Consider the following 15,674-nt stretch of genomic DNA (forward strand, 5'->3'; position numbering starts at 1 on the left):
AAAACAGTCAAGTAAGCTGTGTGAAATAAACAAATATGAAGTTGCTCCCAAAAGCACAATGGCACTAGTTTGATTCTGTGAATTTTGACTTGTTTGCAGTCTGATTAAGGAACTATAGAGTTTGAAGTTTCACCAAGTTAATAACTCTTACAGTGTAAATATTAATTTGTGTCTTTCATACTGTAATTAGTTTGTAAAATGTGTCTGGGTTGTGTGCTAAGCAAGTCTTTCTTTAATAAGACACATTCATGTAATTTACTTGTTTTCTATATTATTCTCTGATTGTACATGAGTTGGAAAATATTCATCAGTAAACTAGCTGACTAAAAGTAAAGCTGATTGTTTTCTTTATTTACAGATGGTTTAAAAATTCCATTAAATTTCAAGACAACAATCGTTGCCATATAGTTTGCTTTGAATAATAAGTTTGATGACAAAACATGTATCATGTGAATCACCAGATTCTTTTTTTAAGTATATTTAACTTATCTACACAAATTGTTCACTTCAGTATAAAAACAGAACTATAATGATAAATAATAATTTGTTTGGCTTTCAATGCCTTTTTGCACCTCCCTTTCTTCATGTGTTCGATACTTTTTTCCCTGTCATTCCACTTTATTACTCTGAACTTACTTGTTTCTAGGAATCCATGATATATTAATTAGATCGTAATTTTGTTGCCACATTTTTATTGTATTAAAAAAGGGAACCATGTTGGGGAAAGTTACTTATAAAAGTAATTACAATATTGTGCTACTCCTTAAATAAGTAATTGCATTAGTTACTTTTTATGGGAAGTAATGTGTTACATTACATTTGCATTACTTTTTCTCATCTGGGCTGGGCTTGCTTGTTTGTTTTTAATATTAAAAAGTTCTGTCTTTGGCAAATGTAAGCTTTCACACTAAAGATGACATGAATAAGCCTCAGGCTGAAGGAAATATTAATTCACATCTGTACAGTAGAGCGCAGCTCAAACAAACTGTGCTGTTTTTCTGGATTGCATGAATAATCTGATGCAGGAGAAGAAAGTTCAACACTCTTCATTAATAAAAAAAAAAGAAATAAACACAAATGTTGTTTATCTAAAGTCATTCTTACTATGGTTGAATTGGATCATCGAATGTCAGCAGTAAAGGCATTGGTTAGTAAAATGGGATGAAATACATAAACCCCAGTTTCACAGACAAGCCTTAAACCTAATCCCAGACTAAAATCTAAATCTGAGCTGTTTCAACTAAAAGAAACTTGCTCTGACTGATCTTAAAATATATCAGTGCCTTTATTTTGTCTCAAAATGCACACCATTAATGTTTTTTCTAAGTCACATTTATAAAAATTACTTAAATGTCCTAATTGAACTATGGCTAATCATGGTTTAGTCTAAACCCTGTCTGTGAAACCAGGCCAAAGGACAATAGTGTTATTTCATATATGTAATCATAGGCGGAGCGTGTGTAAGGCTGGGTTAGGCCAAGGGTCTGAAATTACAGGGGCTTGGGGGGAAAATGCCACCAAATTGGAAAAATATGCCCCTGCACAATTAAATTAAATCTATTAAGGATGTCACAAATAAAGTCAAAATGAAATGAAAAGTGTCAAGTGTGGCATTAAATTTAGATCTGCTAATGATGCATCAAATTGTGCGTTTTTACAGCGTTCCAAATTATATCCAATCACACTCGATTCTGTTGAGTTTATAAATGCAATAGCCAATCAGAGGCGTTCAGATGAGTCACATTCAGAGATGTGTTGAATGCGCGCACGCGGACTGAATTCTAAACTCGCGAATTCTCTCATCACATGAAGTGGAAATGTACGTACGATGTAAGTAAGAGATTTATTTGACATTGTAGGCAGCTTTATTGATTATAACGGGGGAGTTGTTGAGGGTGCTCAACAAAAAACGGGTTATGATGTGCGTGTTAATAGGATTACACTAACATTAGGCAAATCTTGGTTCACCCTCCGCCTATGTATGTAATTATTGCAGGTTTGTGGACTTATTCTGAGTTTACATTTCACTCCCAGCCGGCTTCAACCATGGTCGGGTACCATGGTTGAATCAACGTTGGATTATGTTTTGATTTTGCAAATTGGATCAACGTTATTGTGACGTTGTTTCACCGGTTTACCTACAGCATTGGTGAAATAAGGTCGGACTGTAGACGTTGGATTAACGTTGAATTATGTGTTGATTTTGCAAATTGAATCAACGTTGATAACACGACGTTGTTTCACCGTCGTACTTTCAACATGAGTGAATACACAACTGTACGTTCAATTAGTACCTAGTTTGCATTTAGATCAACACTGTACACATACATAAAGTTTAAAAATCCAATGACTGGCAGCAATGGCTTTACAATCAACTTCAATAAACTACCACACGCTGAAAATTGTAAAACCGCAGTTTTATTTTGGAAACATACTGAATAAAACAGATGAAAATAATCTTAAACTTTAGTTTGCAGTGTTTGTGCTTGGATGTATTGTTAAAAACCTGTAGAACTGGCAGCAATGGCTTTACAATCAACTTCAATAAACTACCACACGCTGAAAATTGTAAAACAGCAGTTTTATTTTGGAAACATACTGAATAAAACAGATGAAAATAATCTTAAACTTTAGTTTGCAGTGTTTGTGCTTGGATGTATTGTTAACCTGTAAAATCCAAATACAACATTTAAAGACTCAAAGTTTTTGTACTGTAACATGCATATTTTGCGCTACACTTGCAAGAGAAACCCTTGTACTTCTTTTGACTGAAACCAGTTGATCTTTTATTTTGGTGGAAATCTATAGTTTCTGTGAAAACATGTTTTACTAATGTGTCTCATTACAAGAGATTTGTACATTTGTGCAGTGAGAATGTGTAGAACAGTTCGAGAATGGAACCTGCAACAGAAACCATGTCGGTGGTAAAGGATAGGTCTGTCTTAGTTTTGTCGACAGCCAGAGGAAATTCTTTACGCAGGAAAACGCTGCCTTGAATGAAATGCATTTAATATTTTAAGTAGAAATGTTTCTTCAAATTCTGATAAAATGTTAGAACCAACTGCCTTGTGCATAGCGTGGTTGTGCTTTGGGTGATCCTTGTAAGAGTCCCAGCTCTAGGTCCTTTCTGATGCCATCCTCCTCTCTCTCACACTTGTGCATTTTCTGTATTGTCCTGTATGTATAAATAATAAAAACACCAACAATAAAACTAATAAAATATCAACTTTGATATTGTGAAATATCTTTAACTGAAAACTGAATGCAAAACAAATCGCATACAATATTTTCACTTTAAGTTCAATAACAGTGGGGTTGGAAACAGTGCACAACACTGTTCATTAAACACCTATTTAATGTATTCAGATGAAAGTTTTCATTATTAAATTATTCACAAGCAGTTTTTTCAGAGCCCCAGTTACACGGTTTTAAATCAGAATCCTAACTATACAGTGTATTTAGTAAAACAAGTAAAATCAAGTAAATTTTTATTAAACTAAGTAAAATCAAAACCTTTCACAAAAGGTCAATGAATCTCTACCAGAAGTGACAGTGCAATGTAGCAGATGAACAATTCCTTACCAAATTGCCAATAAACAGCTGGACCCTTGATGACTCTACAAGGGGAAAGAAGAAATGGTTTACTGAAAAGTTCTTAAAAAGCAGTTTTTCGTTTTATACCATTCCTTTAAAACAGTGGTTCTCAAACTTTTATATCAAGTACCACCTCAGAAAATATTTGTCTCTCCAAGTACCACCATAATGACCAACATTAAAATACAGTAGCGTAATAGGCCCAACTATTCAGCTACAGCTCTGCACAGTTCAAAACGAGGCAGTTTTATTCCTAATAAGAATGTATTGTTGTCAGACACTTTAACATTGTAAATAAAGTTTGAACATTAACACTGCACGGTGCTTACATACAGGTAAATACAAAACTTAAATAATGATTAAATTAAATGTGTTGTACCAAAAGTTAAATAAAAACTGTACTATACTTAAATGTAAGAAAAAAAAAAAACTTTACTCAAATAAAGATTAACTTAAAATGTATTAACATTAATTTATATTTAATTTAGTGATTCCTCTGCATACCACTAGAGGAAGCCTGAGTAGCTCATACCACACTTTGAGAATCACTGCTTTAAAGTATCTTAATTCGTGATTTGCGATTATATGATATTTAGAAAACATGAACAGAGTATTATCTTTGAGACTATTATACGATTAAAAATATAACGCAATGCATGGCATTCACATCAGAAAAATGTGAAAAATCTCTGACAGACATTAACACAATTTACTAGCAACACACACATTAACATTAGCATCTGTCATAAAGCAATACAAAATACACACACAGAGACAGGTATTCTGCAGGTTAACGTTACATGTCATTTACCCATTTGTAAACTCTGGTAACATTATACTTTACTATTTTTGAAAGGTAAGATAGCGATTTTCTTACCTGATTTTGTCCGTGTGTTTGCTGGACCTCGCAGATCACACCTGACCCTTCCTGTGTTCATATTCTAGTTTGTGTTCTCCGTTGACATGTCACGACTCAAATTCGTTCAAAATAAAAATTTAACAGGCAAATATAAAATAATTCGGGACCGACCGAGCAATCTCAACGAGCAGCAGCTTGCCTCACACACACACAGTCAGTCAGCCGCCTCACTCAGAAAGACGATAAAAACGGTCATATTTTCAAATTTAGAAAGGCGCGAACAGTTTTGCCAGTTTCCTGGATGACAGCCAGATTAACCAATCATGATCAAAGCAATAAGGTAAACGCAGTGAAATGTATTTAGTTTTATTGTTGTTAATGATAATATTTTAACATATACCTTTAGATTTTAGAATAGGTTTAACGATCAAAATATTGTAAAATGCTAATAAAATAATAATAATGATCTTAAATAATTTAGTAATAATAATTTAAAAGGCAGAAATTTCTTTTGTATGCTGTTGAAGACATTAAGTTGATTCAACTTACAGTTCTTGTAAAAAAACAAATCAACATTGATTTACAAGTGTTTTTGGTAACCTTTTTCAACTATTTAGCATTAAACATTTTTTCAACGTTGTTTCAATGTTGAAATAACAACTGTCATTATTTCAACCATATTTCAACGTTGAAGGTTGGTCATGTGCCGGCTGGTTTTCAACCGTTCAGCATTAAACGTTATATTAACGTTGTTTCAACGTTAAAACAACAACTGACCTTATTTCAACCATATTTCAACGTTGAAGGTCGGTCATGTGCCGGCTGGGACTGTTTTTATTCATTTTGAGGAATACTGAAGCTGTTTTTGTGCAAGTGAGATGAGTAAATGCATGTTCACATTTAGTCTAGAACTACAGAAAGCATCATGTTTACACAGAAAATACAGTAAATGTGAAAAAGTAACTTGTGATACTTATTTGAAAAAGTAACCCAGATGTAAATTGTAAATTAAAAGTAGCTAATGTGTTACTTACTTGAAAAGGGCCATCTGATTTCGTAACCTATGTTACTTGTACTCCATTCAGCAATTATATAATACACGTAACACAAAAAATGCATCCTAATTAGACTGTAAAAGTGCAACAGAAAGAAATACAGCGTTTAAAACAAAAGCACAATATCATCTAGTTTAATTTTTAAACATGGTGAAAAGTTTGGAGCACTAGAAAGATTTATGACAAATCAGTCCATTAATGCATAGGCTATATAGTGTTCTGATTGTACATTAAAATATAAGAAATAAAAAAAAAGATAATATGCTTGATTAATTGAGAATGAATGTTTAAATCACATAAATTCAACATTAATACTTTTGCAAATGTTTGGGATGTACAGCAATTATCATAAACTCAACACAGATAGAATCTACACATTTAAAAATGTATGCAACAAGTTGCAACATAAGGCTCTGTATAACTAATAAAATTACCACTTCACAGAAACACCTCCTTTATATGTGATTCCTGGCAATGTGTTAGTCTATTTATAGTGTTTTAGTCAGATATTTTATTCTAATAAGAGGCAGTAATAGATTTTATTTGTGTTGTTCTCACGTTAGTTAGTCTTTCTACATCCTTGTGTTATAAATTACCAGGAATATCCAGTGGATCGGAAAATAAAAATAAACGGAGGATGCGTGGGACAAAGTAGTGATTTACAAAGTTTGACATGAAAAAGCTTGAACGGTGAGGTATTTCAGTTTTGAATATTGAAGCAAGTAATGAACAGTAGGATTTATTACATTTACATTTACATTTAGTCATTTTGCAGACGCGTTTATCCAAAGCGACTTACAATTGGGGAATACATAAAGCGATTCATCTTGAAGAGGCAATCCGACACACGAAGTGCCTGTAATACCAAGTCTCAGGCATTGTTTAAATAAGTACAAGCTAGCAAGGAAGGAATAAATAAAGAGAAAGAGATGTTTTTTGGGGGTTTTTAAGTGTAGGGTGAAGTCAAGTAGTGTCGAAAGAGATGAGTTTTCAGCTGTTGCTTGAAGATGTTTTGTTATGAGTGTTTCATTTCTAATGCAGAAAAGATGTATTAACACGGTTTAGAAATGATATTGATCGATCTGGAGATGTTTATCTGGTGTGGGTTTGAGTTGTCAGTTTTGGATCTAAGTGTAGTTTAAATGTAATTTAACTTGTACTTTGTATTTAAAGTTTGTTAAAGAGGAGATTGAAGACATGAGTGATCCAGAACCATCCAGAATAAAACAAGAAGATACTGAGGAACAAACAGGTTGGTGTCCATTCTTGATTCTTTATTACTGACTGCTGAGAAACATTAAGTTAACAAAGCTTTTATAAGTATGATGTATAATAAAGAAAATGCAACTCATTAACCTGATCTCTGTTATTTTCTGCTAATCAGGGTTCGGTTGAATTTTCACGTTTGTCCTCCTTGAACTAATTCTAACTACTTACTTTGTTTATTTTAGACCAGAAAGAAGTGAAAGAGCGAAGACAAGAGCTGACTGAAGGGGAGGAGGAACACAGTGACTTCAGAACTCAAAGATTAAAAACAATCAATGATTGTTCATTGATGGAAAATTGTAAATGGCACCAGAAAACACATAATGAAGTGAGAGATCATTTTTGTCATGAATGTGGGAAGAGCTTTACTACAGCTGGCAATCTGAAACAGCACCAAAGAATTCACACTGGAGAAAGACCTTACAAGTGCTCATATTGTGACCAGAGTTTCACTGAGTCTGGAACCCTGAAAGAACACGAGCGAGTTCATACTGGAGAAGCCGTATCACTGTACTCAGTGTGGAAAGAGTTTCAAATGTAAAACTGGTCTCAACCGTCACCTGCTCGTTCACTCTGGAGAAAAGCCATTTACCTGTGATCAGTGTGGTACACATTTTAAATCATCATCAAATCTAGAAAAGCACATGAAAATTCATACAAATGAGAGGCCTTATGCATGCTCGTTTTGTAGCGAGAGTTTTGTTCGACTGGATCATTGCAAACGGCACCAGAAAACACACACCGGTGAGAAAGATCGTGTGTGTTGTGAGTGTGGGAAGAGCTTTACTAGAGCTGATCATCTGAAGCAGCACCAAAGGATTCACACTGGAGAAAAACCTTACAAGTGCTCATACTGTGACCAGAGTTTCACTCTATTAGGATCCCTGAAGGCACATGAGCAGATTCACACTGGAGAGATGCCATACTACTGCCCTCAGTGTGGGAAGAGTTTTAGATGTTTAAAAACCCTTAAAAATCACTTGAACAAATGTCACGCGTCGTCACAGTGAGCAACATTTTTTCATGTTAAAACAGTCAAGTAAGCTGTGTGAAATAAACAAATATGAAGTTGCTCCCAAAAGCACAACAGCACTAGTTTGATTCTGTGAATTTTGACTTGTTTGCAGTCTGATTAAGGAACTATAGAGTTTGAAGTTTCACCAAGTTAATAACTCTTACAGTGTAAATATTAATTTGTGTCTTTCATACTGTAATTAGTTTGTAAAATGTGTCTGGGTTGTGTGCTAAGCAAGTCTTTCTTTAATAAGACACATTCATGTAATTTACTTGTTTTCTATATTATTCTCTGATTGTACATGAGTTGGAAAATATTCATCAGTAAACTAGCTGACTAAAAGTAAAGCTGATTGTTTTCTTTATTTACAGATGGTTTAAAAATTCCATTAAATTTCAAGACAACAATCGTTGCCATATAGTTTGCTTTGAATAATAAGTTTGATGACAAAACATGTATCATGTGAATCACCAGATTCTTTTTAAGTATATTTAACTTATCTACACAAATTGTTCACTTCAGTATAAAAACAGAACTATAATGATAAATAATAATTTGTTTGGCTTTCAATGCCTTTTTGCACCTCCCTTTCTTCATGTGTTCGATACTTTTTCCCTGTCATTCCACTTTATTACTCTGAACTTACTTGTTTCTAGGAATCCATGATATATTAATTAGATCGTAATTTTGTTGCCACATTTTTATTGTATTAAAAAGGGAACCATGTTGGGGAAAGTTACTTATAAAAGTAATTACAATATTGTGCTACTCCTTAAATAAGTAATTGCATTAGTTACTTTTATGGGAAGTAATGTGTTACATTACATTTGCATTACTTTTTCTCATCTGGGCTGGGCTTGCTTGTTTGTTTTTAATATTAAAAAGTTCTGTCTTTGGCAAATGTAAGCTTTCACACTAAAGATGACATGAATAAGCCTCAGGCTGAAGGAAATATTAATTCACATCTGTACAGTAGAGCGCAGCTCAAACAAACTGTGCTGTTTTTCTGGATTGCATGAATAATCTGATGCAGGAGAAGAAAGTTCAACACTCTTCATTAATAAAAAAAAAAGAAATAAACACAAATGTTGTTTATCTAAAGTCATTCTTACTATGGTTGAATTGGATCATCGAATGTCAGCAGTAAAGGCATTGGTTAGTAAAATGGGATGAAATACATAAACCCCCAGTTTCACAGACAAGCCTTAAACCTAATCCCAGACTAAAATCTAAATCTGAGCTGTTTCAACTAAAAGAAACTTGCTCTGACTGATCTTAAAATATATCAGTGCCTTTATTTTGTCTCAAAATGCACACCATTAATGTTTTTTCTAAGTCACATTTATAAAAAATTACTTAAATGTCCTAATTGAACTATGGCCTAATCATGGTTTAGTCTAAACCCTGTCTGTGAAACCAGGCCAAAGGACAATAGTGTTATTTCATATATGTAATCATAGGCGGAGCGTGTGTAAGGCTGGGTTAGGCCAAGGGTCTGAAATTACAGGGGCTTGGGGGGAAAATGCCACCAAATTGGAAAAATATGCCCCTGCACAATTAAATTAAATCTATTAAGGATGTCACAAATAAAGTCAAAATGAAATGAAAAGTGTCAAGTGTGGCATTAAATTTAGATCTGCTAATGATGCATCAAATTGTGCGTTTTTACAGCGTTCCAAATTATATCCAATCACACTCGATTCTGTTGAGTTTATAAATGCAATAGCCAATCAGAGGCGTTCAGATGAGTCACATTCAGAGATGTGTTGAATGCGCGCACGCGGACTGAATTCTAAACTCGCGAATTCTCTCATCACATGAAGTGGAAATGTACGTACGATGTAAGTAAGAGATTTATTTGACATTGTAGGCAGCTTTATTGATTATAACGGGGGAGTTGTTGAGGGTGCTCAACAAAAAACGGGTTATGATGTGCGTGTTAATAGGATTACACTAACATTAGGCAAATCTTGGTTCACCCTCCGCCTATGTATGTAATTATTGCAGGTTTGTGGACTTATTCTGAGTTTACATTTCACTCCCAGCCGGCTTCAACCATGGTCGGGTACCATGGTTGAATCAACGTTGGATTATGTTTTGATTTTGCAAATTGGATCAACGTTATTGTGACGTTGTTTCACCGGTTTACCTACAGCATTGGTGAAATAAGGTCGGACTGTAGACGTTGGATTAACGTTGAATTATGTGTTGATTTTGCAAATTGAATCAACGTTGATAACACGACGTTGTTTCACCGTCGTACTTTCAACATGAGTGAATACACAACTGTACGTTCAATTAGTACCTAGTTTGCATTTAGATCAACACTGTACACATACATAAAGTTTAAAAATCCAATGACTGGCAGCAATGGCTTTACAATCAACTTCAATAAACTACCACACGCTGAAAATTGTAAAACCGCAGTTTTATTTTGGAAACATACTGAATAAAACAGATGAAAATAATCTTAAACTTTAGTTTGCAGTGTTTGTGCTTGGATGTATTGTTAAAAACCTGTAGAACTGGCAGCAATGGCTTTACAATCAACTTCAATAAACTACCACACGCTGAAAATTGTAAAACAGCAGTTTTATTTTGGAAACATACTGAATAAAACAGATGAAAATAATCCCAAACTTTAGCTTGCAGTGTTTGTGCTTGGATGTATTGTTAACCTGTAAAATCCAAATACAACATTTAAAGACTCAAAGTTTTTGTACTGTAACATGCATATTTTGCGCTACACTTGCAAGAGAAACCCTTGTACTTCTTTTGACTGAAACCAGTTGATCTTTTATTTTGGTGGAAATCTATAGTTTCTGTGAAAACATGTTTTACTAATGTGTCTCATTACAAGAGATTTGTACATTTGTGCAGTGAGAATGTGTAGAACAGTTCGAGAATGGAACCTGCAACAGAAACCATGTCGGTGGTAAAGGATAGGTCTGTCTTAGTTTTGTCGACAGCCAGAGGAAATTCTTTACGCAGGAAAAACGCTGCCTTGAATGAAATGCATTTAATATTTTAAGTAGAAATGTTTCTTCAAATTCTGATAAAATGTTAGAACCAACTGCCTTGTGCATAGCGTGGTTGTGCTTTGGGTGATCCTTGTAAGAGTCCCAGCTCTAGGTCCTTTCTGATGCCATCCCCTCCTCTCTCTCACACTTGTGCATTTTCTGTATTGTCCTGTATGTATAAATAATAAAAACACCAACAATAAAAACTAATAAAATATCAACTTTGATATTGTGAAATATCTTTAACTGAAAACTGAATGCAAAACAAATCGCATACAATATTTTCACTTTAAGTTCAATAACAGTGGGGTTGGAAACAGTGCACAACACTGTTCATTAAACACCTATTTAATGTATTCAGATGAAAGTTTTCATTATTAAATTATTCACAAGCAGTTTTTTCAGAGCCCCCAGTTACACGGTTTTAAATCAGAATCCTAACTATACAGTGTATTTAGTAAAACAAGTAAAATCAAGTAAATTTTTATTAAACTAAGTAAAATCAAAACCTTTCACAAAAGGTCAATGAATCTCTACCAGAAGTGACAGTGCAATGTAGCAGATGAACAATTCCTTACCAAATTGCCAATAAACAGCTGGACCCTTGATGACTCTACAAGGGGAAAGAAGAAATGGTTTACTGAAAAGTTCTTAAAAAGCAGTTTTTCGTTTTATACCATTCCTTTAAAACAGTGGTTCTCAAACTTTTTATATCAAGTACCACCTCAGAAAATATTTGTCTCTCCAAGTACCACCATAATGACCAACATTAAAATACAGTAGCGTAATAGGCCCAACTATTCAGCTACAGCTCTGCACTGATTCAAAACGAGGCAGTTTTATTCCTAATAAGAATGTATTGTTGTCAGACACTTTAACATTGTAAATAAAGTTTGAACATTAACACTGCACGGTGCTTACATACAGGTAAATACAAAACTTAAATAATGATTAAATTAAAATGTGTTGTACCAAAAGTTAAATAAAAACTGTACTATACTTAAATGTAAGAAAAAAAAAAAAAACTTTACTCAAATAAAGATTAACTTAAAATGTATTAACATTAATTTATATTTAATTTAGTGATTCCTCTGCATACCACTAGAGGAAGCCTGAGTAGCTCATACCACACTTTGAGAATCACTGCTTTAAAGTATCTTAATTCGTGATTTGCGATTATATGATATTTAGAAAACATGAACAGAGTATTATCTTTGAGACTATTATACGATTAAAAATATAACGCAATGCATGGCATTCACATCAGAAAAATGTGAAAAATCTCTGACAGACATTAACACAATTTACTAGCAACACACACATTAACATTAGCATCTGTCATAAAGCAATACAAAATACACACACAGAGACAGGTATTCTGCAGGTTAACGTTACATGTCATTTACCCATTTGTAAACTCTGGTAACATTATACTTTACTATTTTTGAAAGGTAAGATAGCGATTTTCTTACCTGATTTTGTCCGTGTGTTTGCTGGACCTCGCAGATCACACCTGACCCTTCCTGTGTTCATATTCTAGTTTGTGTTCTCCGTTGACATGTCACGACTCAAATTCGTTCAAAATAAAAATTTAACAGGCAAATATAAAATAATTCGGGACCGACCGAGCAATCTCAACGAGCAGCAGCTTGCCTCACACACACACAGTCAGTCAGCCGCCTCACTCAGAAAGACGATAAAAACGGTCATATTTTCAAATTTAGAAAGGCGCGAACAGTTTTGCCAGTTTCCTGGATGACAGCCAGATTAACCAATCATGATCAAAGCAATAAGGTAAACGCAGTGAAATGTATTTAGTTTTATTGTTGTTAATGATAATATTTTAACATATACCTTTAGATTTTAGAATAGGTTTAACGATCAAAATATTGTAAAATGCTAATAAAATAATAATAATGATCTTAAATAATTTAGTAATAATAATTTAAAAGGCAGAAATTTCTTTTGTATGCTGTTGAAGACATTAAGTTGATTCAACTTACAGTTCTTGTAAAAAAACAAATCAACATTGATTTACAAGTGTTTTTGGTAACCTTTTTCAACTATTTAGCATTAAACATTTTTTCAACGTTGTTTCAATGTTGAAATAACAACTGTCATTATTTCAACCATATTTCAACGTTGAAGGTTGGTCATGTGCCGGCTGGTTTTCAACCGTTCAGCATTAAACGTTATATTAACGTTGTTTCAACGTTAAAACAACAACTGACCTTATTTCAACCATATTTCAACGTTGAAGGTCGGTCATGTGCCGGCTGGGACTGTTTTTATTCATTTTGAGGAATACTGAAGCTGTTTTTGTGCAAGTGAGATGAGTAAATGCATGTTCACATTTAGTCTAGAACTACAGAAAGCATCATGTTTACACAGAAAATACAGTAAATGTGAAAAAGTAACTTGTGATACTTATTTGAAAAAGTAACCCAGATGTAAATTGTAAATTAAAAAGTAGCTAATGTGTTACTTACTTGAAAAGGGCCATCTGATTTCGTAACCTATGTTACTTGTACTCCATTCAGCAATTATATAATACACGTAACACAAAAAAATGCATCCTAATTAGACTGTAAATTGGTGCAACAGAAAAAAAAAAAAAACAGTATTTAAACCAAGTGATTAGTTTAGAGCACTAGTAAGACTTATGACAAATCAGCAATACATATAGTGTTCTGATTATACATTAAATTATAACAAATAAAACAAGATAAAAGGCTTGATTAATTGAGAATGAATGTTTAAATCAGTTCAACATTAATACTGTTGCAAATGTTTGGGATGAACCGCCATTATCATAAACTCAACACATAGAACCTTTGAAGAAAACGCATATAAAAAAAATAATATAAAAAAAAAAAAATCTATGCAACATACCTGTAAATTGTTTATACACTTTGTATAACTAATAAAATTACCACTTCACAGAAACACCTCCTTTATATGTGATTCCTGGCAATGTGTTAGTCTATTTATAGTGTTTTAGTCAGATATTTTATTCTAATAAGAGGCAGTAATAGATTTTATTTGTGTTATAAATTACCAGGAATATCCAGTGGGTGGCAGCATCACAATAAAGAGGCTCTAGTTTCTATTTGAATCGAAAAAATAAATAAACGGAGGATGTGCGGAAGAAAGTAGTGATTTACAAAGTTTGACATGAAAAAGCTTGAAAGGTGAGGTATTTCAGTTCTGAATATTCAAGCGAGTAATGAACAGTAGGATTTATTAAATGTTTTGTTATGAGTGTTTCATTTCTAATGCAGAAAAGATGTATTAACACGGTTTAGAAATGATATTGATCGATCTGGAGATGTTTATCTGGTGTGGGTTTGAGTTGTCAGTTTTGGATCTAAGTGTAGTTTAAATGTAATTTAACTTGTACTTTGTTTCATTCTTATTTAAAGTTTGTTAAAGAGGAGATTGAAGACATGAGTGATCCAGAACCATCCAGAATAAAACAAGAAGATACTGAGGAACAAACAGGTTGGTGTCCATTCTTGATTCTTCATTATTGACTGCTGAAAAACATTGTTAACAAAGTTTTTATAAGTATGATGTATAATAAAGAAAATGCAACTTGTTAACCTGATCTCTGTTATTTTCTGCTAATCGGGGTTTGGCTGAATTTTCACGTTTGTCCTCCTTGAACTAATTCTAACTACTTACTTTGTTTATTTTAGACCAGAAAGAAGTGAAAGAGCGAAGACAAGAGCTGACTGAAGGGGAGGAGGAACACAGTGACTTCAGAACTCAAAGATTAAGAAATTCAGCTGACTGTTCACTGATGGAAAATTGTAAATGGCACCAGAAAACATGTAATGAAGTGAGAGATCATGTGTGTTGTGACTGTGGGAAGAGCTTTTCTGCAGCTAGCTACCTGAAGTTGCACCAAAGGATTCATACTGGAGAAAAACCTTACAAGTGCTCATATTGTAACAAGAGTTTCACTGTGTCTGGAAGCCTGAAAATACACGAGCGAGTTCATACTGGAGAGAAGCCGTATCACTGTACTCAGTGTGGAAAGAGTTTCAGATATAAAAGTAGTCTCAACCGTCACCTGCTCGTTCACTCTGGAGTAAAGCCATTTACCTGTGATCAGTGTGGTACAGATTTTAAATTATCATCAAAACTAGAAGAACACATGAAAATTCATACAAATTTGAGACCTTATGCATGTTCGTTTTGTGAAAAGTGTTTTGCTCGGCTGGATCATTGTAAACGGCACCAGAAAACACACACTGGTGAGAAAGATCATGTTTGTTGTGAGTGTGGGAAGAGCTTTACTAGAGCTGACAGTCTGAAACAGCACCAAAGGATTCACACTGGAGAAAAACCTCACAAGTGCTCATATTGTGACCAGAGTTTCACTGAGTCTGGAACCCTGAAAAGGCACGAGCGAGTTCATACTGGAGAGATGCCGTACTACTGCCCTCCATGTGAAAAGAGCTTTAGATGTTTAAAAAGCCTTAAAAATCACTTGAAAAAATGTCACGCGTCATCACAGTGAGCAACATCTTCATGTTAAAACAGTCGAGTAAGCTGTGTGAGATAAAAGCACAACAGCACTAGTTTGATTCTGTGAATTTTGACTTGTTTGCAGTCTGATTAAGGAACTATAGAGTTTGAAGTTTCACCAAGTTAATAACTCTTACAGTGTAAATATTAATTTGTATCTTTCATACTGTAATTAGTTTGTAAAATGTGTCTGGTTGTGTGCTAAGCAAGTCTTTCTTTAATAAGACGCATTCATGTAATTTACTTGTTTTCTATGCTCTTGATTGTACATGAGTTGGAAAATATTAATCAGTAAACTAGCTGACAAAAAGTAAAGCTGATTGTTTTCATTA

At 33.8% G+C, this 15,674-nt stretch overlaps 2 long non-coding RNA genes and 1 pseudogene across 2 annotated transcripts; 1 reads left to right on the forward strand and 2 right to left on the reverse strand.

The window, feature by feature from the left end:
• The first annotated feature begins 1,739 nt into the window (after nucleotides 1–1,739).
• On the forward strand, nucleotides 1,740–15,674 carry LOC131554246 (zinc finger protein 184-like; annotated as a pseudogene).
• Nucleotides 3,110–4,760, reverse strand: LOC131520297 (uncharacterized). Its single transcript, XR_009266027.1, has 3 exons — nucleotides 4,472–4,760; nucleotides 3,583–3,617; nucleotides 3,110–3,175 (listed from the first exon to the last, which is right to left on the reverse strand). It is a non-coding gene; the product is annotated as an uncharacterized LOC131520297 (long non-coding RNA).
• LOC131520296 (uncharacterized) lies at nucleotides 10,021–12,570 on the reverse strand. Its single transcript, XR_009266026.1, has 3 exons — nucleotides 12,282–12,570; nucleotides 11,388–11,422; nucleotides 10,021–10,978 (listed from the first exon to the last, which is right to left on the reverse strand). It is a non-coding gene; the product is annotated as an uncharacterized LOC131520296 (long non-coding RNA).

The sequence above is a fragment of the Onychostoma macrolepis genome, chromosome 15 (assembly GCF_012432095.1).
Source record: "Onychostoma macrolepis isolate SWU-2019 chromosome 15, ASM1243209v1, whole genome shotgun sequence".
NCBI classification, from domain to species: Eukaryota; Metazoa; Chordata; class Actinopteri; order Cypriniformes; family Cyprinidae; genus Onychostoma; species Onychostoma macrolepis.